The following is a 24,349-nucleotide window of genomic DNA, read 5'->3' as shown; positions in this document are numbered from 1 at the left end:
TCGAATATCTTTCATAAATCAAGTCTTATTATAGAGTTTGAAAAACAAAGTCGCTGCTGTTTCCTGGAGTTTTGTAAGAGTAAAGAATATACATTTTTATTGCAGCAGTATTAAAGATGGAAAAAATAAAATGCACACCAGAACATTGTTTACATAATAAATATGTGTGATGTGTTTAGCCTTTTTCTTGATAAAGTTTGGTGCTGTACTCTCATTCATTCATTATTAAGAAAAGTTAGCAGTCATGTAATGCACTGATATTATAGTCAATAGGACAAAAAACTCAGTCTCAAACATGGATAACGATTAAGGTTTGTTGTTGTCCTGAAAGCAAAAGATCTTTTTTTTCTTCCTCAATATTTTCCAGTGTTTAATGAGAAATCCAGCGTAGAAGTAATGAGGAGAGTAAAGATTGGATTTTCTAAGTGCCAGATTGCAATGCATCTAGAGATCATTCAGAGGCTTGGCTCGACTAGTTAGCAGTCTATAAGATGATGAGTGGTTCAGCATGAATGGAAGCTAATAGATTGGAGAAGGAGGGAGGACTGATGCCACATTGCTCTCATAAGGTGATATTAAGCAATAGCTATATCCTATGAAAATCACTATCAGCAAGTAATCATTAATCACAGCATTAGGTAATTCAATTTGCCTATAAATCCTAGATTCTGTCAAAATCATATGCTGTTTAGAAAATGACTATGCAAGTGATTTACCATGGAATTAGTTTAGCGTTTGCAGCATTTGCACCAGTTAATAAAAACCACAGTCACATTCTCAATGTACTAAAGGAAATGTACTAAAGTCAATAAAGTGACTCTATGGTTTACATTTACCATATTTGGTAGACGTACATATCCAGATGTGCTTTGAAGTTCTTTATCAGTAAATACACTTTGACTCTGGTTCACTACGTCGCAGACTAGGAACACATCTAGGGGTTCATCCCACCACCGACAGTAGGTGACAATACAAAAATTGTCTTGACACATTGCCTTCTTTGTACCCTGAGAGATGTTTGGACAGATTCAAGTTCAAATTTGTGCAGTGCAGTGCAGTTCCCCTGAGAGATGCTGGGACCAGTCTTGATGTATTGACACATTGCCTTCCTCATACTCTGAAAGATACCAGGAACCAGTTTTATTGCAGTACTAGAAGATCAGCGGTGGCATGGTATAGTGCAAACTGTGATACATGCTTTAACTCAAGTTGATGCTGGTCCATCTATTTTGTATGCAAGCATCAGTTGTTAAATATGATGTGGTCAGCTTCAGGAAGCCAGTAGAGGGTGGGGTAACTTTTGAACGAAGTTAGGAAGGAACTTAGGAACTCAGTTAAAGAGACTGAATGTCGCTTGCAAACCGGCTTGCCATAAATGAGTTGCCATATATCTACTTGTGTATCTACTCTTGTGTCTACTGAAAGGCACCTGATATCTCCCATGTAGCCCACAACCCTGCACCTCCGGCATAGTGAGTTGCAACAAGCAGAGCAGTGCGACTTGCATTGCCTCTGTTAGAAATCCTGTGCGACAATCAACCCCGAAGCCTTGTGAGCTGATGGGTCTGAGGGCCGTCATCCGCAATATAGGAGCTTTGCCCAAAAAGTTAGTATACAGTGCCCGCCCCACCCCGGCACCCTCAGAGAGCTGGTTTGTTAACCCTGCCACTTTCAGTGCTTCAGGCCATGGCCAGCTCCAGCAAACACCCTTCTCGGATCCACCCGATACTGTAGCAGACTCGCAGGAGGCCCCTAGAGCTGCACCAGGGTGTAAGCTCTGGTATAGGTGTAATAGAGGTCAGTCTCGAGAGACTGATTCCCTTAGGAGACGATCTAGCTGCCCAGATGTGTCTTGAGGGTCCTGAGCAATGTAGACAGAGGCTAATCGATTCAGTCTGGGTATTGTCTGACCCAGCTCAACAGGGTGTGCCCCACCTTGGTGGGCCCCGAGCAGACTCTGGTCATGAAACATTAAGTAGATATTTTCTTGAGGAAGGACAGACAGACGGAGTGCCCAGTACTTCAAAGTTCCCAAAAAAGATGTAGGGTTGCAACCCAGACAGATTTATGTCAGCTGAACTGCTCACCTTTGAGACTCAGGTTTAAGATGCTGACCCTGAATCAGGTCGTGTTCTGCATCCATCCGTCTAGCAAGCTGGTCTGTTAACCCCGCCACACTCAGTGCTTCAGGGCATGGCCATCTCCAGCAAATGGCCTCCGTTTCCTCCCGGTAGCGCAGTGAACTTGGAGGCTTCGCTGCCTCTCAGAAGGCCCCTAAAGCTGCACCAAGTTGTAGCTCTGGCTCTAGGCACACTAGAGGTCAGTCTCGAGATACTGATTTCCTTAAGAGACTATCTAGAAATCAGCCAGATGCGTCTCAATGGGTCCTGCGCACTGTAGACAACAGTTGCATCATACACCCTGGTTCAACGGGGTGTGCCCCACGCAGGCTCTGGTTATGAAACATAGGAAGTTGCTACGGTTTGCTTTCAGGTCTTAAGTTTACCAATACCGGGTCCTTCCATTTTATCTTACCACATTTCCCCGCACCTTCATGAAGTGTGGATGTGGCACTGACCCCGCTAAGACTTCGGGGTGTCCGCATTCTAAATTTTGTAGACGTAAATACTGGCTCATTCGGAATAGCTGGCAGTCCGGCATCAAGATGTCCCACATGAAGGAGCTGGGGTTAGGGCTGAATGCCAAAAAGTGTGCATTTTCCATTTCTGAGAACCAACTATCAGGTGTAGTTTGGGATTTGACCTTTATGCGGGCACAGTTGTCCCCTGCTCGGGTCGAATCCATCCTTACAGCTGTCAAGAGAGTGAGGGAAGGCCAGTCACTCATTGTGAAGCAGTTTTAAAGAGTGCTGGGTCTGATTGCGGCATCATGTTTTCCAATGTGCAGGTGGATTGTGAATGCTATTTTATCCTCCTATAAGTCCTCTGGTCTCCCTGCTCCTTTCAGGGTCTATTTGGTCTGTGGCAGGCGCTAAGACTTTGTCCTCTGGAGTTTCTCTCCAAGACATATGCAATGCTCCCGGCTGGTCCACCCAGCTGACCTTGGTCATGTTTATAGCCTTGACCTTAGTGGCACTCCTTGTCCCTCAGTCCTTCGACTTAGCAGCGCCCATCCACACTAGGCACGGACCGGTAAGACTGGCATGATTGGACTCTCGTTGTTGACGCAGCTTGAGTTCCTGAAACGGAATGTCTCTAGGTTACATATATCTAATCCTGGGTCCCTGAGAGAATGAGGCGCTGTGTCTCCATGACACACTACCTGCATCCCTTTGGTGCTTCCTTCCATTTTTAGAAGCTATCGCTGGTTTTACTCCATGTGTGTTTATAGCTTCCTGGGCAGGACCTCACCCCACCAGTGACGCCGTGCTTTTCATTGAACTGATTACACACCTGCTTCAGATCGTTGTTGATGGGAAGCGTTCCCAAAGCATTGTTGATGCAGTCTCATTCCCTCAAAGAACCAGGGTTACATATGTAATCTAGAGATGTACTCACTGAAAGGTGTTGGGAAGGAATAGACCCTGAAGAGGATATCAGTTATATTACATTCATTTTTTTTTCACTTTGACTTTTGGGGTTGACTGTGGCCGAGCGCCGGTTTGTAAAAGGAGGGCGCGGCCGAGAGCAGGAAAGCGTAGGAATGACACACCTGAGGGAGATGTTTACTAATGAATGTTCTCTCTCTTGCACTTTTAACAATGGACATTGTTTCAAAGCAGCTTTAAAGAATGTAATAATTATAGAACAAAATTCCCTTACATTGATATGTATGTGTATTTATCCCTGATGAATAAGCCTGGGGTAACTGTGGCAAGGAAAAACTATTAGATGGTATGAGAAAGAAACCTGGAAAGGAACCAGACTCAAAAGAGAAACCCATCCTCGTCTGTGTGACACCAAGATTGAGATTATAAAATCATTAAAACATACCAGAATGTGTTTATGAGTAAAGTCCTTACTACAGTCTTATACAGTTTGAGTTTTGGAACCAGGAGCTCCTGAGAAACTCATAGCCTACTCAGTGTAGTCTAGAGTATTTTGGTAAATACAGACATTTAGATTGCTCAGTCACATCTTCACCAAACAAACAAAACTTTTTTAAAGCAGAACTGCAGCCAGCCTGTGACTCCAAAACAAGTCAATGTTGTGCCACCATCCTTTTCTTTTATTTCCGTGCTTCACGAACATGAAAAAACAGCTTTTTCACCATGTGTTAAATTGATCCAGTGAGCCGGGATTGCAATCGCAAGGACGGAGGCCATTTTCTCATCGAGGGACTAGAAAATGGAATGGAGCGTCCCTGGCACAAAGGGACTTTCATCTATAATTGCGGGAAGGTTCATTGCTGTGGCAATCGAGTGCAGCTTTTTATGCTTGCAGACAAGGTCAAGTCCAGTTTGTGAGTTAATTAACAACCAAAAGAACAGCGATTCAATCCGTGGAATGAGCACTTAATCATACGTGGAATGCATCTGGGCTGGGTGTGTATGAAAAAGATGAGAAGCTTCAAAATATAAAAGAAAAAACCTCTGCAGATGAGTGCATCGGGGTAGAAACATCACTGAAATGCTTAATCATAATTCTTAGGGGAAAAAAGGAAAGAGCAAGAGATAGCAAAGGACTTATGGGATCTTCTAAAGCTTCTAGATGTCCATGTTCATGAATCAGCCTGAAAAAAAAAATAGGTGGAATAACAGTACAGTGGATGGAGTGGCTTTCTTCTTGTTAAATTCGTACTGATTTCAGTCAAATTTTGATAAAGACATAGCATCAGCGCATTCCTGAAACAGCTTGTTAGTGTAAATCGTTCCAGAGTTGAAGAGGATGGGCTTTCACTTTCCCTTGAGCGAGATCGTCTGCTTTTCCGAGAAAGTGCTTGCAAAGATGTGTGTTTGTCAGGCATTTATATCTAAATAAACATCACCAATCATATTTACAAAGAACTATTGGGTTCTATTCTACATGCTGTTGACCTTCTGTGGAGGCAAGACTGCTACTGTGATCATGGGGTGAGGGGAGCATCAATTCTTATTGCCATTTCCAGTTACTGTTTACAAAATGCAATGCAATACAAGCAATGTTTTTTTTTCCCTGAAGTAATTTTTACACACACACACACACACACACACACACACACACACACACACACACACACACACACAGAGATCTTTTTACAGAATCATGAATCATTAATAATGGACTTAATTACTGAGTTTGGTTTGGATTTGGTGCCCCCATGAGGAGAGCGATGCCATCTGAAAGAGCTATAAAAACAGAAATAGAAGGGACAAGAAATTAAGAGTAAAAAGCCTAAAGAATTTCAAGAGTGTCAGAAAAAAAGACTACATGGATTTGTAAAAAAAAAAAAGAAAGAGAAAGACAATGAGGGAGAGAAAAAGAGTGAAACATGAGAAAAGAGGAATGAACTGGGGGCAGGGAGATAGAGGAGTTATGGAAGGGAAAAGACAGAGGAAGGGAACTTATCAATACATTTACATTTGTGGTACACTGGTACGCTAGATTACAAACTTAAGATAACTCGAACTATAACTTTTGATTTTTACAATGCAATCTTGGAAAGTGCTAATTTAAGTGTTTCAGGAAAAGAAAGGTCATCAATGGTCACTTGAAGATAGTCAGGGACTCCGCTGTTCAGACATCTAGGGGAAGTTCATTCCACCACCTCAGTGCCACAACAGAGAAAAGCCTTGTATACTTACCTCTTATTCTGAGAGAAGGTGGCACCAGTCGAGCAGTGCTGGAGGATCTCAGACAGCATGGCGCAGTGCGAGGTGTGATGAGGTCTCTGAGGTAAAATGGTGCTGATCCATTTTTGACTTTGTAGGAAAGCATCAGTGTTTTGACTCTAATACGTGCAGCTACTGGAAGCCAGTAAAGGGAGTGCAGCAGTGGGGTGGTGTGGGAAACTTGGACATACTTAACTGAAGTCGTGCAGCTGCAACTTATCGATGCATAAAGACTGAGACAACTAGCAGAACGACAGAGAGAGAGTGAAAACAAATGCAGAAAAATGGAGAAAGGACATAATGAGAGAGACAGACAGCAGATTTGTATAGCAGTACAGAATTACTGTCCTCCAAAAACTAAATAACTGGCAACAAAAGTTTGTACACCCTGAGTTATAACAGCTGCATGTCGTGTAACTATTCAAATCCACATCCTATTCATCATGTTCATGTTTTTGTCTGCTTGACAGGACCATACAAATATGTGTATCTTGTATTAACTGGTAAAATCTGGTGCTTTTAGTACAATTCTCTCATATTGCCCACTGGATTTTCAACATGGCACCTCATGGCAAAGACTCTCTGAAGATTTAAGGTTTAGAATTATTGCTCTCCAGAAAAATGGCAGAGGCTATAAGAAGATCAGTAACACCCTTAAACTGAGATACTGCTGCTGCTACTGGGGAGCTGCGGTTCATTAAGGGAAACATAGATTTCTACATGTACTCTGACATTCTGATGCAGAACATGATGCCCTCCCTTTAAAAACTGGGCCAAATGGGAGTTTTCCAACATAATAACGACCTCAACCACAATGACAATTGCCTTGGTGAGGAAGCTGAAGGTGAGGTGACAGCCAAGTATGTCTCCAGACCTGTACCCTATTGAGCACCTGTGGGGCATCCTCAAGCGGAAGGTGGAGAAGTGCCATGTGTCTAACCTCCAGCAGCTCTGTGATGTCATTATGGAGTGGGTTAGGGTTAGTGGAAGCTCTGGTGAATCCCATACCCAGCAGAATTGAGGCAGTGCTAGATAACAATGGTGCTCACACAAAATATTGATGGTTACATGACATACATCTGTTATAACTTAGGGTGTACAAACTTTTGTTACCAGTTATTTAGACAAGAATGGCTCTATGTTAAGTTAGTGAATCTGTACTGCTATACAAGCTACTCTAAAACATATCCAAGTTTTATTTGTATAGTATTTTCCTTCGCGAACATATAATAAAATTGTGGCTAAAATGTGAGGGGTGTACTCACTTTTGTGAGATGCAGTCAATTGATTAAAATATTCAATTGCGATAATTGAAGACAATATTCTTGTAAATGTTATTTAAAATTATGTAAATCTTCAGGACACCAAAAAGAACTTTTGCTATGTTTCCACATGGACGATTTTGATAGCCAGATGTTTGATGTTTGATTTTAGACTTGGTGCATCAGTAAAACAAATGTTTAGTGATTAAAAAATATATATATATATATATTTTTTTTTTTTAAATAATAATCAGACAGACAGACAGACAGAAACATAGAGAAAGACATACAGAGAACATTAGGACATACTAAAGTTTTTTGTCTTTTTGGACATTTGATATACCGTAATTTCCGGACTATAAAGGGCACCCAAATATAAGCCAAATATAACCACTGAATTTCACAACATTTTTTATTTTGAACATAAATAAGCCGCACCTGTCTATAAGCCACAGGTGTCTACACTGAAACTAATGAACTTTACACAGGCTTTACCGAAAGAGAGTGTCTGTTACACGGTGTAAAGGGTGAAATATGTTGTGGCTCCTTTAAGAGCAGAGCGGCATTTTGGGAATAGGCTGGCGCCGCATTTTTCTGCTATTACTGCATGTGTGCAAGACCGAGGAATATGTCCTTATTATTTTCTGATGCTCATTGCTAAGTTTCTTTGACTAACCCGTAACGCTGTTGCCAAGAAAAATAAAAAAGCATGAGTTTTGGAAACCTCTCTGTGCTTATATGATTTCTGTTGTAACTGAAGTAAGCGAGCTCTCCCAAGACCCAGACTCAACGCGTTACAACGGCTTGTATCTAAACAGTAGCCTACCAAGAAAGTCATTGTTCACTGTCTTCCTCCTTCCTTTCACAACAATTTCTCTTTCTTTTTCTTTTGGCATCGTCCTGCGTTTAAAAATCACCATCAGTGAAGCTTTTCTCCCGATGCCGTGCAGCTCAGAACACAGGTGAAGTGTGTTTTTTCATGCCCGGTTGTTTTCAGCATGACGAATGATTCCCATTTCCTGTAGACAGTCAGAGTGTGCAGCAGGTCAAACGTCAGAGGAACCTCATCCATATTTATGATGTGGTGCGGGTTGATTCAGTGGGAGGGCATCTGATTTAATATAAAGAATTTCATTGGTTCACCTAAACCCATTTGGCAATTTCATTGGTTTAATGTTATGGGGCTCGGTCTTTTGGCTTGAAGCTTGTGAAACCGGGGAAAACCCAGGAAAAATCCATAAAATCAGCCGCCTTCGTTGTTTAAGCGTGGGGGAAAAAGTAGCTTATAGTCCGGAAAATACGGAAGGTTCTAACTGGTTTAAGAAACCAGAAGCTTCAGGCTCTTCACGTGCTATTTATCGCAAAATAAATCAAATTAAGTTTCTCATAACAATAAGCCATAAGTGGTGGCTGTGTTTAAGATGTTTGAAAGGTCTTGAGTTCGAATACCAGCACCACCAAGCTGCCACTGCTGGTCCCTTGAGCAAGTACAGTAAGTAAGTACTTGACCAACAGCTGTCCTTTTCAAAGAAATATAAACAGATTAAAATGAATTAAATAGAACAATATATTCCTAATTTCACTATTTCTTCTAACTATCTAACTAAATGTTCTGGGCAGAACCATATTATCTGGTTCATGTCACTCATCCATATTACCCATCAGCCCCTGCATATCACATGACACACTTATCACTAATCACCCTCACCTGTGTCTTCTTATGTCTTGTTAAGCTCCCAATTTAGGTTCTGGAATCTGTCTGTGTCTTTCTCGAGCTCTTTCAGTGTTAGACATATGGTCTACAGTCTTGCCATCTGTCTGCCTGATTTTGTTTCACTTGTTACCTGAAACATTTGTCCCCTGGTGGTCTAGTGGTTAAGATGCAGTGCTCTCACTGCTGCGACCTGGGTTCGATCCCCGGTCAGGGAACCATCCCCAGCCACTCTCAGTGCTGGTCCCAAGCCTGGATAAATTGGGGAGGGTTGCGTTAGGAAGGGCATCCAGTGTAAAAACATGTGCCAAATCAAACGTGCGGAGGATCTGTTGTGGAGAAACGGGAGAAGCCGAAAGAAAGTTTGTTACCTGAAACATTTGGGTCCAGGTTCCTCCTGTCTTCTAAACACATTCAATGTTGGTGAATCTAATGTTCTTCTATAAATGTGTGTGAGTATAAATCCCTGACTAGGATGAAATGCTTGCTGAGGATGCATGGTTAAATACAGAATATAATATATATATATTTAGTCTTTGAAGACAAATGAGTAATAAAAATGTGCTTTTCTCCACTTTGGTCCATAGCAGCTAATGAGATTCAAAAGGTCCATCAGGAAAATGTGTGAATTTGTGGCGCTCCTCTGCTCCTCTGAGCCTAAATCTAATGAGATTAACTGTGGAATGTATTGTTTTCATCTCCTAACTGAAGTATTGTTAAGTGTGTGAGTCTGTCTGCCTGTCTATGTGTGAATGTGTGTGTGTGTGTGTGTGTGTGTGTGTGTGTGTGTGTAAACAAGAGAAAATGGAAGAGAGAGAGAGAGAGAGAGAGAGAGAGAAAGAGCAAGAGAGAAGGGGGGAACCATCATCCCTGCATTGCCACAATGATCAAATCTGACAAGCCTCAGCCTGTTATTTCAGTTTGATGGCCAGTTCCTGAAAAAAAAGGGCTGCTGCAGTGGGTTTGAGCAAGACAACAGTCCCATCTCCTTCATTTTCCTCAATAAAGCTCAAGCTCATGTCTCACTTTCATGTTCTGCCTTTGGCAAACACATAGTGCTTTTGCTTTTTGGCCCGATGTCAGGTAGACAGCTAATGCGGAAAGCCAGAGTTCAACTCTCTGCAGGACTCTAGGGAGCTGAGAGTGCAGGTCCTAACGAGGAAGCACGCTCCGCTTCAATCAAACAGGGCTGAACAGACTCTTTAACCATGTCTGGTGATTCTACGGTTGATCTTTTGCTTCTGCCATGGGGCACTTTTAGTGTTTCTGTCACTGTAGAAAAGTTTGGCCCTTCAAGTTTGGATATGCTTGAACTTTTCAACGTTGTTTAAAAAATTGATGAAGAGAAAAGACTTGAAAGCTAAGTGCGCAATGAAAATGCCAAGGAATAAATCAATGGCAGGGTGGTATGACGTGGTACTAAAGTAAAGATTTTTGTTATCAGTCTTAAAGTTAAGAGTTCTAAAGAGATTATTTTCATTATTTTACAGTAGTTTTTATAATGCCATATTATTTAGACAACTATATTAGGTTTCAATATGCTATTTAATGACATAAATTGATGACGATTATGGCTGGAAGCAATATATCAAACTTAGTACAGATTATATGCGTTGCCATCTACTGGCTATACGAAATGGTATCAAAACAACTGTTGCTATTCTGACCACTTGTGTTACCATGTCTGAGATTATATCATGGACAGCAAACTAAAACAAAGAGCAAACATTAAATTCTGCGTGAAACTAGGCAAATCTGCCACAGAGACTTTTGACATACAGTAAAACTGCAACCAGTCCTTCAAGTCGTTTTGAGTGGCACGTGATATTACCGGTGGGGTGACGTCAACCAGGTAACTAAAAAAGCACATGCAGTGGAGACAACAATAGCTTCTGAAATGGAAGGAAGTGCTGTAGGGAATGTGGCCTGGAGACGCAGCGTCTCGTTCCCTCAGGGAACCAGGATTACATATATGACCTAGCGATGTTGCCTTTTAGGAACTCGAGCTGCGTCAACAACACTTTGGGAACGAGACTACAATACCGCCAGACCAACCAGTCCCTGCCTAGTGTGGATGGGCATAGCTAGGCCGAAGGACGGATAAGCCAGGATGGCCATAAGGTCAAGGCTATAGAACCTGATGAAGGTCAGCGGGGGGTGGACCAGCCTGCAGCGCATAAAAACTGGCATTTTCTATATATATAATATAATAATAAACGTGAATCCACTGTGTTGTTTTTTGTTAATTTTGCTAGCTTGGGGGTTTGAATTTAGCGGTAATGTATTATGTGTTAGTGGCCGGAGCAGCCCCTTTAAGAAGGTACCAGATGGAGGTAAGACATGTGACCGAGGCATCATGACATGCATCAAGAGTGAGTCATAGACAGATGTGACGGAGAGAACCTGGTAATTTTCAAAAATAAAACATTGTTCAGAATCTGATAAATAAAAGGGAAATAATGTAAGTTATGTATTCTTTCTGTGCGGCCCGGTATCAATTGACCCATGGACCGGTGCCGGTCCGCGGCCCGGAGATTGGGACCTGACCTCAAATGGTGCTGGGAGACCAGAGGACTCATAAGAGGATTAAATAGCATTCACAATTTACCTTCTGAGGGTCTGCTTTTTCACAGGGAGCCCCTTTATATAGAGACCACAGCAGATGAACAGCTGCTCAGTCTTTCTCCACAATTCCGTTCTGTGGATGTGAGGGCAGCATATATCTAAACCAGGGAGCAGACGCCCTCTCAAGGCATGAGCCAAGGCGTAGGGAATGAAGGCTCCACCTAGACATGGTGGAGCAGATATGGAGAAGTTTTACAGAGCACAAGTGGACCTGTTTGCAACCCAAGAGACATATCACTGTCCCCTCTGGCTTTCCCTCACTCAACCAGCCCCCTTTGGGCTGGACGCCATGGTATAAGCATGGTATAGAGGTTGTGCCTGTACGCATTTTTCCCTGTCACACTGCTCCCGGTAGTTCTGGACAGAGTTCGCTGGAATGGAGTCAGTCTCCTACTGGTGGCCCCACGGTGGTGAGGTAGACCATGGTTTGCAGACCTGGTATGCCTAGAGAAGATTGCTGTGGCCTGAAACAACATATGGGGCATAAGCCAACCTTCTGAGGGCACCAAGGAGGGACAGGCACTGTATACTGAGGTGTACAAACTCGCAGAACCTCGCAGATCCGCGAGGAGTGAGAGCGCCTGCTGGAGCAGAGGGTCCGCATTGACATGTGGCCATAATGAGAGCAGTCAGGTCCCTAAAGAACTGACTGAGCATGCTCCACTCCCATGCAAGCTACACACAAGCTTTGTTATATACACATATATATACACATATATATATATATATATATATATATATATATATATATATATATATATTTTTTATAATTCTAAAAAATTTTTTTTTATTTTACCACTTACCATTGACACAGACACATATAGAGCACTTCCTGAACAAACAGAAGCTAGCATCGTCTCCACCGCATGTGCTTTTGTAACTTCCTGTTTATGACGTCACGCTGCTGGTGACTTTGCACCTTTCTGTTGGACAGATTACACACGTGATTCAGAGCTTGGACTCCCAAAGCGTTGGTCACGCAACTGAAGTTCATGAAAGGGAACTTAAACAAGCTCAACCCCCAAAAATGTCAAGTCCATTCGCCAACTTGTGCATGATGATCGTCAGAGAACAGTTCACATGATTTCAATTCCGCACCCACTTTACTTGCCAATTTTGGCTCCTGTGGACTTCCCCTCTTTCTAAAGACGAAGATTCAGGACAAAGGTTGCCATTTTAACACCATTGCGATGATCATTGCGATGCTCAACACACTTCGAAAAGAAGACATCCAGGACACATTCCAGAAGTGTCAAAACCCTGAGAGCACTGTATTGTGCAAGAGGACTATTTTGGGGTGATTGTGTGTAAACATAGAAAAATGTACTACTTTCTTATAAACAGAGCTAGTTTTAAAACTTTTTGTATAACACCTTTGTAGCTATGCAGTGGCCATAAGCTGAGGCGACATTATCAAGACATTATCACGATTAGGAAAAGGTCCAAGGTTTTTTTTTCCAAAAGGTACATTAATGGGGTCCCCTCGTATTTTACTCCTCAATAAATGGTCCTGCCAAAATGGATGAAAGTATGGCTGTAACTGATTTACATTATCTCTGGTATGCAAATTATCCCAGAAAATTTCGCTGACACTTAACCCAACTACAGTATATGCAATACCATGAGAGTGACATTAATGAAAAATGTATTTCCTTCATTGCCTCTGTACTTGTCAAGAAGCTTTTATATTCATATTAACCATATATAGCTTATGCAGTACACAGTAAAATGAAACAAAATTCCTCCAGGACCCTGGTGCTACATAATCAAGTCAAGTTTATTTCTATAGCGCTTTTCACAACAGACATTGTCTCAAAGCAGCTTTACAGAATTTAACAGTTAAGGTGAACGATGTGTATTTATGCCTGATAAACAGACTGGAGCCACTGTGGCAAGGAAAAACTTCCTTAGATGTTATGAGGAAGAAACCTTGACCAGACTCATAAGGGGAACCCATCCTCATTTGCGTGATATCAAGAGAGTGACTATAGTTTTTAAACAATACAGAATACTGGAGAGTGAGAACTAACATGAGCACTGAAATGTAAGATTATGAGTAATGGTCTTTCTACAGTCTTTTACAGTTATTTGTGGTTAAATAGACAATATAAAGCCACATAACAGAAAACACAGGGCAAGGGACTGGTAAGTGTCCTCACCACATAAAGTGCATTGTGTGCAACTGTAGACATTGTGTGGACATGGCTCATTGTGCATCAAGGTGCTTATACGCTACCAACTTAGACAAACACATACTTTTTGAACACTCCAATATACATTTAGTTCCCATTTGCTGTAATGATAAACCTCAGTCTTCTCCAAAGATGTTCCACTAGATTTTGTGTAGATTGGTGCTTATTCAGACACAAGCATATTAGTAAAGTCAGGTACTGATATAGGTGAGGTGAGAAGGCCTCATAGTCAGTATTTCAATTCATCCCAAAGGTGTTCAATAGGGTTGAGTTCAGAGCTCTATACCTGGCTCAGATCTTCTACTTTATTGCATGTAAAGCATGTCTTCATGGAGCTCATTTGTGCAAAGATGTATTGTCATGCTGGAATAGGTTTGGGTTTCCTAGTTTATGTGAAGCAAAAATTAAATACTTCAGCATCCAAAGACATCTTATACAGTTGTTCACTTTCAAGTTTGTTCCAACTGTTTGTGAATGTATGTACTGGAAAAGTCAGGTGTCCCAATACTTTTGTCCATAAAGTGTACTTAAAATCTGTCAATTTATAAAGGGCTCTCCTCTGTACAGCCCTTGTCAATTCATAGGATATGGAAAGGATTAAAATATGAACTGAGACATTCTGAAGATTTTGTTCTACCTTTTGATTTTGATTCCCTCTATCTTGACTCAGTTCAAGCTGAAGAAAAACAGCCCCATTGCTTGGTGCTTCCACTGCCATAAGGTTTTTGTGTTTTATGAAGTGACACTTCGTAAGAGTTCCGTTTTTTTTATATATATTAATAAATTGGGTTCATGTTAAAGCTAAATGCTTAGGGTAATAGAGTTCCTTAATTTAATTTGCATAGTTAACAGTCCAATATATAGATATAGCTCACTCTTTTTGAGGAAAATGTAAAATATTTCTATAATATCCTGTAATGGATAATATATATCAAAATTTGGGCTCTGATAAAAAATCAAGCTTTTAAAACAGTTTCCCAGAATGTAGTCTTTAAAAAAGTTCTGTTGTTACAAAGAACTTTTAAAATTTCACCAAGTGGGTTAACCCAAAGTATTGTGAAATCCCCTATCGTTTCACTCTTTCCTGTAGATTTGTTTTCAGTTCACTCCATTTGCTTTTATTCTGTGTTCATTCATTGGTTTTCCTGTTTGGTGTCGTGGATTAGTTAGTTAGATTTTTGATCCTGGGCATGTTACATTTATGGCATTTAGCAGATGCCCTTGTCTAGAGCGATGTCCAAAGTGCATTTAGTCTCTATCAATGAGTAAATCTACACTCGTATGCAAATCTGGAAAAAATACTTGTTTAAGCATTACAGGAAGAGGTACAGTGTATTGAACATGTCACTATTTTCAGACCAATGTGCCCCCTGCCTGGGAGAGCATTGCTCAAGTGTGATTTTGGCCCATTCTCCTACACAAACATTCATCAAATTTTGAAGGCATCTTGTATGTTTTCTAATCTTTAGTTCTTTCTATAGATTTTCAATAGGATTCAAGTCAGGTGATTGTCTGGACAATTCTAGCAGCTTTGTTTTCTTTCTCCGAAAACAATTAAGAGTGTCCTTGGCTGTGTGTTTGGGATCATTATCTTGCTGAAATGTCCACCCTCGTTTCATCTTCATCATTCTGGTAGATAGCAGCAGATTTTTATCAAGAATGTCATAGTACATTTTTCCATTCATACTTCCTTCAATTACAGTATATGACGTTTGCCAGTATTGCATGGTGAAAATCAGCCCCACACCATGATGTTCTCACCACCAACACTGTTGGTATGGTGTTTTTGGGGTGATGTGCAGTGCCATTTGTCCTCTAAGAATAGTGTGTATTATGGCATCCAAAGAGTTAAATTTTGGTTTTATCTGACCAGGCTATTTCTCCCAGTATTTCACAGCTTGTCCAAATGTTGTGTAGCAAATTTTAAACAAGCTTTCACATGCTTTTTCTTTAGAAATGGAGTCTTGCGAGTTGCATATGCACACAGGCCATGGCTGTTGAGTGCATTATTTTATTTTTTATTTTTTATTTTTACAATTGTATCTGCTAATTCCAGGTTTTTTGAAGCTCTCCACAAGTGGTCCTTGGCTCTTGGACAACTCTTCTGACATTCTTTTCACTTCTCTGTCAGACATTTTGTGAGGAGCACCTGGTCATGGTTGGTTTATGGCAAAATGTTCTTTCCACTTCTGGATTATGGCCCCAACATTGCTTACTGGAACATAGAAAAGTTTTTAAATCCTTCTGTAACTAATGACATTAGTATGTTTTGCAACAATATGGTTGCAAAGGTCTTGCAAGAGCTCTTCACTTTTACCAATCATGAGATGTTTCTTGTGTGACACCTTGGTAATGAGACACCTTTATATAGGCTATCAGTTGTGACGGAACCAGCTGATATTAATTTGCACTGACACAGGGCAGAATTGCTTTCTAATTACTCATTGATTTCATTTGGTGTCTTGGCTTTCCATGCCTCCCTTACTTCATGTGTTAAATACTTTTTCCTTGTCACATTTCACATTATTACACATATATGATGGACAAGTATGGTTTGATTTAGTTGTACGTGTGGATTGCATGGGTTGTTAGCAACATCTGGTAAAAATTATGTCAATAGCACCTTTAGAAATATATTTACTGAGAAAAATGGTGATGTGGTTACTACTTATTTTACCTGCTATAGTTTCCCTTCAGGCTGCATCAACAACTCTTTGGGAAAGTTTTCCCGTTGTCCACGCTCTGAATCACGTGTGTAGTCCATCCAATTAAAAGTGCGGCATCACTGGCGGGGTGACCATGATAGGAAGCTATAAAAAGTATATGGAGTAATACCAGCACTAGCTTCAGTTTGTTCATGAAGTGCTCTCTGTGTATGTCTTTCTGGTAAGTGGTAATGTCTGAAAAAATAAGAAAGAAAATGAAAGCAAGCAACAGTAAGCACTCTTTCCAACTGTGTGTTCCTCCTTGCCTCTTCTATATTACGCCTGTGTTTTGCTTGCTTGGGAGCGGAGCATGCTAGGTCAGTTCTCAAGGGAGCCAACTGCGCAAATTGCAGTACCATAGTGAACTTGAAGGGTTCGCCACCTCTCAGTAGGCCCCTAGAGCTGCACCAGGGCATAGCTCTGGCTCTAGGCACACCAGAGGTCAGTCTCGAGAGACTGTTTCCTTTAAGAGACAATCTAGCAATCTGCCAGATGTGTCTCAAAGGGTCCTGCGCAATGTAGACAGCAGTTGCGAGTCTTGTCCGCCTCAGTTCAATGGGGTGTACCCCAACCTAGTGGGGCCCTAACAAAACGGTGCTTTTTCCATTACAGAGAACAACCCATTTAGGTGTAGTATGGGATTCAACCCTTTTGCGGGCACAGTTGTCCCCTGCTTGTGTTGAATCTATCCTTACGGCTGTCAAGAGAATGAGAGAAGGTCAGTCACTCCCTGTGAAGCAGTTTCAAAGAGTGCTGAGTCTGATTGCGGCATCATGTTTTCCAATGTGCACTGAAGCATTTCCTACCAACCAGGGGGGTCTGCAGAAGAGAAGATGTACGGGTACCACCTTGGCCATGCCTGCATCTGAGGGAGAACCAGAGGGGACTTTTGTTCCCAAAGCATTGTTGACACAGCTCGCGTTCCTGAAGGGGAATGCGAGATGCTGCGTCTCCATGCCACACTGCCTGTATCCCTTCGGCGCATCCTACCCTTTCAGAAGCTAGTACCAGTTTCACTCTATATGCTTTTTATAGCTTTCTGGTCCTTTATAGCTTTCCATTGGACTGATTACACACACAATTCCGAGCACGAATACCATGGAAGCATTTCCAAAGCATGCTTGATGCAGTTTCTCGTTCCCTTGGGAAACCATACGTAACCTGGAGACGATCATCACTTGAAGATAGCCAGTGACTCTGCTGTTCCGACACCTAGGATAAGTTCGAAAGGGAGTGCAGAGAGCGTTCATTTACGAAGATATGCCAGAGTGGAAGATGATCAGAGTGGAAGCTGTGGTATCTGAGGGAGGTAAAGAGAAGATAAGATGTCTCATCAGCATAGCAGTTGTGATAAAACTCATGTAAGGATATGACTTTCCCAAGAGAATGAGTATAGTGGAAGAAGAAAAGGACCAAGTACTGAGCCTTGTGGGACACCAGTGGACAGTCTGCGTGGAGCAGATGTGATCACCCTGAATGTTACCTGGTATGAGTGACTTTCCATGTAGGAAGCAAACCATTCTGTTCCATGGATACCAAGGCTCCTGAGGGTAGATGAGATTCTTATGGTTGACGGCATCAAATGCTGCTGAAAGGTTTAGGAGGATGAGTACAAATGACAGCTTGGCTAATCAAGCAGCATGTAGTTCTCAGTCAAAGCCAAAAGGGCAGTCTCTGTGGAATGTCCTGCTTTCAAGCCATAATGGTTTGGATTTTGAAGCTTGTTCTTTGAGAAATAGATAGACAGTTGGTTAAAAACCAGCATTTCAGAGTTTTAGAAAGAAAGGAGAGAAGTGATACTGCTCTGTAATGGTTTGATGGATCCAGAGCAAGTTTTTTAAAGATGAGAATAACTTGCTTGCTTGAAAGAAGTTGGCACATGGCCAGATGCTAAGGACCCATTGATGGTCATTGAGATAAATGGCAGGAGGTCTTGTGAAATCTTCTGAAGCATAGTTGAAGAGTTTGGATCCAGCGGGCAGGTGGTGGGAGTGCAAGATTAGATGACTTGCGGTATCTCTTCTTTGCACTTCCTCTCTGCTGATTTAAGTTCTTAACGATTGCTGCACAAAACTAGTCAGGGGGCAGATGAGGTTAATGGTTGGGGAAAGAGAGGAAAGGAAATCATTAGTGGCAGAGTCCAAGGGTAGAGAAGAAAATAAGTCAGGGTAAGGAAGAGATGAAAGGGTACAGGAAGGTACAGAGGCTGGAGAAATGGAGTGGAGGTTTTGGGGTATGATAGGAAGCATGATTGTAAAGGTGATGATCAGAAATTTGAAGTGGGTTAGCAGTCATGTCTGTTGCTGGGGTAGGGCGAGTGAAAACAAGGTCCAGGAAATTCAATTTTTTTACATATTCTGAAATATACTGTCCGGAAATGTCAAATTCTGCATATCCGTATACAGCCGATTCCATACCATGTGACCCTGTGCCATCACACCGAAATGATGGGTGGTAACCTAGTGTGAGTCTGCTTCAAGTATATTCTGTAGCTCTTGACACAGACCTGACAGTTGTGGGCTTCTGTGCGGAGGCGGTTTAACAATCTACACTGGCCTGCCATCAATAATGCTATCTTCTTCATCAGACGTTAAATCGATTGTTGCTAAGATCCAGAGATGTCATTCTGTATCAGTCTGGAGGACCACCTGGACTCCAGCAACTACAAAACATAACAGAAAATTAACCACTGCAACCACTGAATTGAAAATGAGTAGAAAGCAACATTAACAACTTTTATTACATTTCTTAACCTACCCTTTTTTTTCAGTGGTAGCGCATCTGATTTCATTTAAAGAATTTAATTTGTTCACCTTAACCTGCAATTTAATTAGTCTAATGTTATGGGGCTCAGTTTTTTTGGCATGAAGCTTGTGAAACCGGGAAAGACCCAGGAAAAATCCATAAATTAGCCACTTCATTGTTTAAGCTGTAGGGTTCAAAGAGTGGGAAAAAAGTAGTGGCTTATAGTCCGGAAAATAGGGTTCATGAGCTTTTTAATTAAAGCTTTTGGACTTGGTTTGCTAAATTCATGAATGGAACACCAAATTTGAACCCTTAAAATGGCTGTTCATCATTTTTCTGATTGTCATGGATGGCTCAAAAGTACATGCATACATTTTTACTTATTGTTGTGAATGGCCCATCAGTACATGCATATGCAGCACAGGATGCTCAAGTGCAGGGTGTTTAACAGGTTCTCTTAGTAAATATATAATCAATCACTCCCTGTTTAATTTAAACCAAGTATTCACCCAGAACTGTTAACAACTGATTGTTAGCTTTTGTCACAGTTGAATAATCACTTATTTAACTGATTCTAAATGTACTTTATTACAGGAAACTATGGCAGTCCACATGAGGGGAATTTGCGCATGCCTAATGAAGATATGGAGGCGACAGAAGATCCAGATTTACAAGAAGGCATGCTTAACACAGTATGTCAACCACTAAAGGTGTGCATAGATAATTATAGGTGTTTTTTTATGATGTTTATATTTTTTTCTTATGTATTTGCTGATGACATGATTCTATATTTTTTTTAGATGATGAGCTCAGACTCTTCCTAGAGCCAAGTGAAAAGTGAGTCTTCCAATGAGGACAATGATTATGACCATGAGCCAGACTTAATAGAGGAGCAACGAACTAAACATCTGGGTTTAACAACAGATAAAAAGATGCGGAAGAGACCTGGAAATAGCTCTGGTCAATTGCTTGTGAAGCTCATGGCTATGATGCTTTTAACCTGGCAAGCTGCATTTAATATATCTGACAATGCTATTACAACACTGCTGCTATGCCTAAGACAGTTTGCCTAAGACAGCATGATTCCCAAGACATTATATTCACTAAGAATATTAACCAGCATAAACAGAGAAAACTTGTGTCAATATCTTGTATGTCCCAAGTGTATGGTTACATATACACATGCTGAGTGTTACCACACTACCAGAGATGGATCAGCAACCAGTAACACATGTGGATATGTTCCATTTCACAAACATCTACACAAGACATCTGCACTGAGAAAGAAATGTGGCTCTCCCTTAACGACTAAGATGATACATTTCAGTGACAAAGGATATCTCTACCCAATACAAACTATTGCTATAAGAAAGTAGTTCAGTTTTTGGAGACATTGATTAAAAAGCTTGGTTTTTTTAACAGTGTACAGAGTGGAGAGACAGACAAATTCCTAATGATGTTATGGCAGACATTCAGTATGTTGAAGGGCAGCCTTTTTTTTTTTTTAGCAGAACCAAACAATTTTGCCCTCATGATGAATGTTGACTGGTATCAGCATTTTAAACAATTCCCATATTTGGTAGGGGTGATTTATCTGGTTGTTTTGAATCTACCATGATAAGATCGTTATAAAGAGGAAAACATGGTTTTAGTTGAGTTGTACCAGGACCTACAGAGCCAAAGATTAACATTTATCCATATCTTGGGCTTTTAGTTCATGAGCTTTATGAGCTATTGGAGGAAGTTGTCATAATGGACTCCTCACTCTTTGGTTGTCAAGTGTACAGAGCTGCTCTTCTCTTCATCTCATATGACATTCCAGCTTCTCGAAAATGTGCTGGTTTTGTGGGCCATAGAGCTTTAAGAGGTTAGTTCTGTTTAAAATAATTTAGTTTTGTTTTAATATAATAATTACTGTTTGGGCAAATTTTACAAAACTTTTAAGATTAATTGATTGTTTTTGTATGATAAAATGAGTGCTTCAAAACAATCAAGAAGACAACTTTGGGAGGGCAAACAGATTTCTCTGGGTTTGACCGTTCAGGTTGGGTACCATGCACCTCTGAGGAACACAAGTAGCATGCTAAAATAACTAAGAAGGCAACATCAAAGGCAGCCCAGAAAAGATTGGAAGCACAGAATGGTGCCAGATGGTCTGAACTATTTCACCTGCATTACTATGATGCTATAAGTTTTGTTGTCATTGATCCAATGCAATCGTGTACTCGGGACAGCAAGGCACATTTTTAGGTTATGGAATAAGCTTGGTGTTTTAACACCAAAACTTGATGAAATGAAATACAAAGAAGAATAGACTCTGTTAAGGTGCCTCAGTGTGTAGGAAGGATTATCAGTAAAATTGCCTATGGATTCAGTGGATTTACTGCTGACCAGTGGAAAAAACTAGACAACCATATACTGTATTCTTGGGTTAGGGTAAGGGTCTATTTATTTTATTTGAATAGCCTGATTGATAAGAAACACAATGTGAAATATAATGTATGGTGTGACTTTGTACAAATATCCATTATCATGTGCTCAAGGGTTATCTCCACAGACAGACTAGAAAAAACAGGTATCTGCAAACATTTTTGACAAAGTTTGTTAATCTCTGTGGGCCACTGAACTGCACACCCAACATGCATTTGCATTAATATTTAAAAGAGTGTGTTTTAGTTTGAATGTAGATTTATTTTGAGAGGTTCAATAGAATGTTAGGTTAATATCCTCCTAATAACAACAGAAACATTGATGTTCAAGTTTGTGAAGCATTTTCAACAAAACCAAGAGCTTTATATTTCAGTGGCTTGTGATTATAGTGCTGAATTTATTAACACCTTGACCAGCAAAAATGAAGGCTCTTTATCACTTAACGGTACTACTCTCATAGTGGCCCCATTTCTTCTTCGAGAAGGGCACTCTCGCGGTTCTGGCCCCACTTCTGCCAAGGTGAAGTGACGACTGATGTCATGGGGCTCGCAGTTGGATCAGGCAGAGGGTTTGGAGAGGGTTTGGAACCTGTTCCTTTCTTCTGCCTCTCCTACCAGATTTAGCGCTATCTCCCAGGGTTCAGAAGGAACCTCGGAGGAATAGGAGGGAAGGAATTCCAGCGAACCCACAGACACTCTTTCACAGCCAGTTCTTTTCAAGGAGCTCCTGAAGGTAGTGACTCATGCTGTCGCCAAGCTGGATATTGCTTGGCCAGACGAGAAGCAGAAACAGCATCCACTGAGCAAGCTGGATGAGTACTTTTGTGACTTACGACATTGCTATCTCTCCCTGGGTGTTGCATCATCTCTTAAGGCCCCAGCACTGCCCACCAAGCCCCTTCGGACTTCCTCTGCTTTGGTGGGCTAGGCTTACACAGCAGTGGGTCAAGCCGCCAGCTGCCTGGACACCATAGCAATGTTGCAGGCTTATCAGCCTGACATGATGCATAAGTTGGGCAGGGGAGCTATTATAGTCTTCTTGACAGTGTTCGGGGCTCAGACACACTCTCCAAGTTTAAGTGCAGATTAAAGACGCATCTTTTTAGAAAGGCCTACACATACACATCACATATCATAACCTTGTGCTCCATTACATCTAATCACATGCATATTATCAACTTGTGCTTATTAATATCATGAACAGCAGCTATGCTAATTCCTTTCCACTGCTTCTCTCTCTCTAACCATCCCAAAGCATCTTGAGGTTGCTCCAGCTCCAGTCACGTCCCAGCTCATGAAGACTGTGGACCTTTAAAGAGGTAGATGCCGACCCCGCAAACATCCTGAACCATCTAGAGACATACCAGAGCCATTTGGATTACACTTCATGTAGAGTTTGAACATCAGACCTCTTTGAGTGTTTAAAGGCTCTGGCATGGAGAAGCTGGTGTTAAATCTATGATGATCGCAAATGTTGAGCTATTTTGTGAGTTGCTTAGTAGCTCCTGGTTCCATTATCTCAAATGACTGTATAAGACTGTAGAAAGGACATTACTCTTAATCTTACATTCCAGTGCTCATATTAGTTCTCACTCTCCAGTGTTCTGTATTGTTTAAAGACTATTATCACACTCTAGATATCACCCAAATGAGGATGGGTTCCCCTTTTGAGTCTGGGTCCTCTCAAGTTTTCTTCTTCATAACATCTAAGGGAGTTTTTCCTTGCCACAGTCACCATGGCTGCTTAATAGGTATAAAAACACATAATTCACCTTAAATTCTGTAAAGCTGCTTTGAGACAATGTATTTTGTGAAAAGCGCTATAGAAATAAACTTAAACTGACATGACAGATGTCCTTAAGTCTCAGGGGGACCAGAGCCACATCCACACACTTCGTGAAGGTGAGGGGTGTGAGGGCAAGACCAAATGGAAGAACACGAAACTGGTTAACTTTAGCCCCAAAAGCAAACCTTAGGAACTTCCTGTGAGAAGGAAGGATAGATACATGAAAGTATGCATTCTATAGATCTACCTTGACAAACCAGTCCTTGGATCTGATCTGCGACACAACCTGCTTGAGGGTCAGCATCTTGAACCTGAGTCATATAAGTAAACAGTTTAGCTGATGTAGATCTAGGATTGAACGCAACCCACCATCCATTATGGGAACTATAAAGTACCGGACTCTCTTTTTGATGGAGGGACCACCTCGATGGCCTCCTTCCTCGGGAGAGTGTCATTCTTGTTCCAAGACCCACTGATGAGTGTGCAGGACCCACTGAGACGCATCTGGCAGAGCCTGCCAGGCTGCCAGGTAGTCTCTTATGGGTATCAGTCTCTGATCTGAGGGTATCATGTCTATCTTCTCTCTGCACAGGTTAAATACTATGTCTACCTTTTTTTTTTTTAAGAATTTCAATAATACATGATGCTAATACAAAAGCAAATTAAGATTCCTCTGAGCAATGAACTGGCTTGAAAATTCCCTTTTCTAATTCTCGAGTGTCTGGTACAAATCAAACACATCGTTGTTTTTTTTTTTTTATTCATGAAGACTCACTCAAATCACTGTGATGTTAGGAAAATGCAATTAAGCAAATTCATGTTGAGGCTTTCATCACAGCGATTCTTGATTAAAGCTCTGCAATTATCAAAGGAAAATAAATACACTTATAGAATATGTAATAACAGCGCAGCACATTACTTCTCCAGCAGAGGATAGCTCATTAGCTGGCACACTTGCATCAGCCACTCCTGATAAACCCTTAAATCAGCAAATCACAAACACTTGTGAATGGGAGTGGAACTTGATGAGATAAAGTCAGTGCAGAATAATATTTGATTAATGTAATCCAGCTTTCTGTTGCACCACAGACACATGCAATTGTGGGCAAAGTGCACATACCACT

The 24,349-nt window shown here is 41.2% G+C and overlaps 1 protein-coding gene across 2 annotated transcripts in view; it reads left to right on the top strand.

Annotated features, from left to right (window-relative positions):
• The window catches only part of LOC124387778 (aquaporin-4-like), a 67,332-nt gene that overhangs the window by 28,284 nt on the left and 14,699 nt on the right, over positions 1–24,349 (top strand). The window contains exons 2-3 of one of the 2 annotated variants that reach the window (XM_046852338.1): positions 19,605–19,720; positions 19,811–19,847. The gene's annotated coding sequence lies outside the window, so the exon portion shown is untranslated. The remainder of the gene's footprint in view (positions 1–19,604; positions 19,721–19,810; positions 19,848–24,349) is intronic. The other variant, XM_046852337.1, reaches the window with a different exon arrangement.

The sequence above is a fragment of the Silurus meridionalis genome, chromosome 6, assembly GCF_014805685.1.
Source record: "Silurus meridionalis isolate SWU-2019-XX chromosome 6, ASM1480568v1, whole genome shotgun sequence".
Classification (NCBI taxonomy): domain Eukaryota; kingdom Metazoa; phylum Chordata; class Actinopteri; order Siluriformes; family Siluridae; genus Silurus; species Silurus meridionalis.
This window is presented reverse-complemented; position numbering and strand designations above follow the sequence as displayed.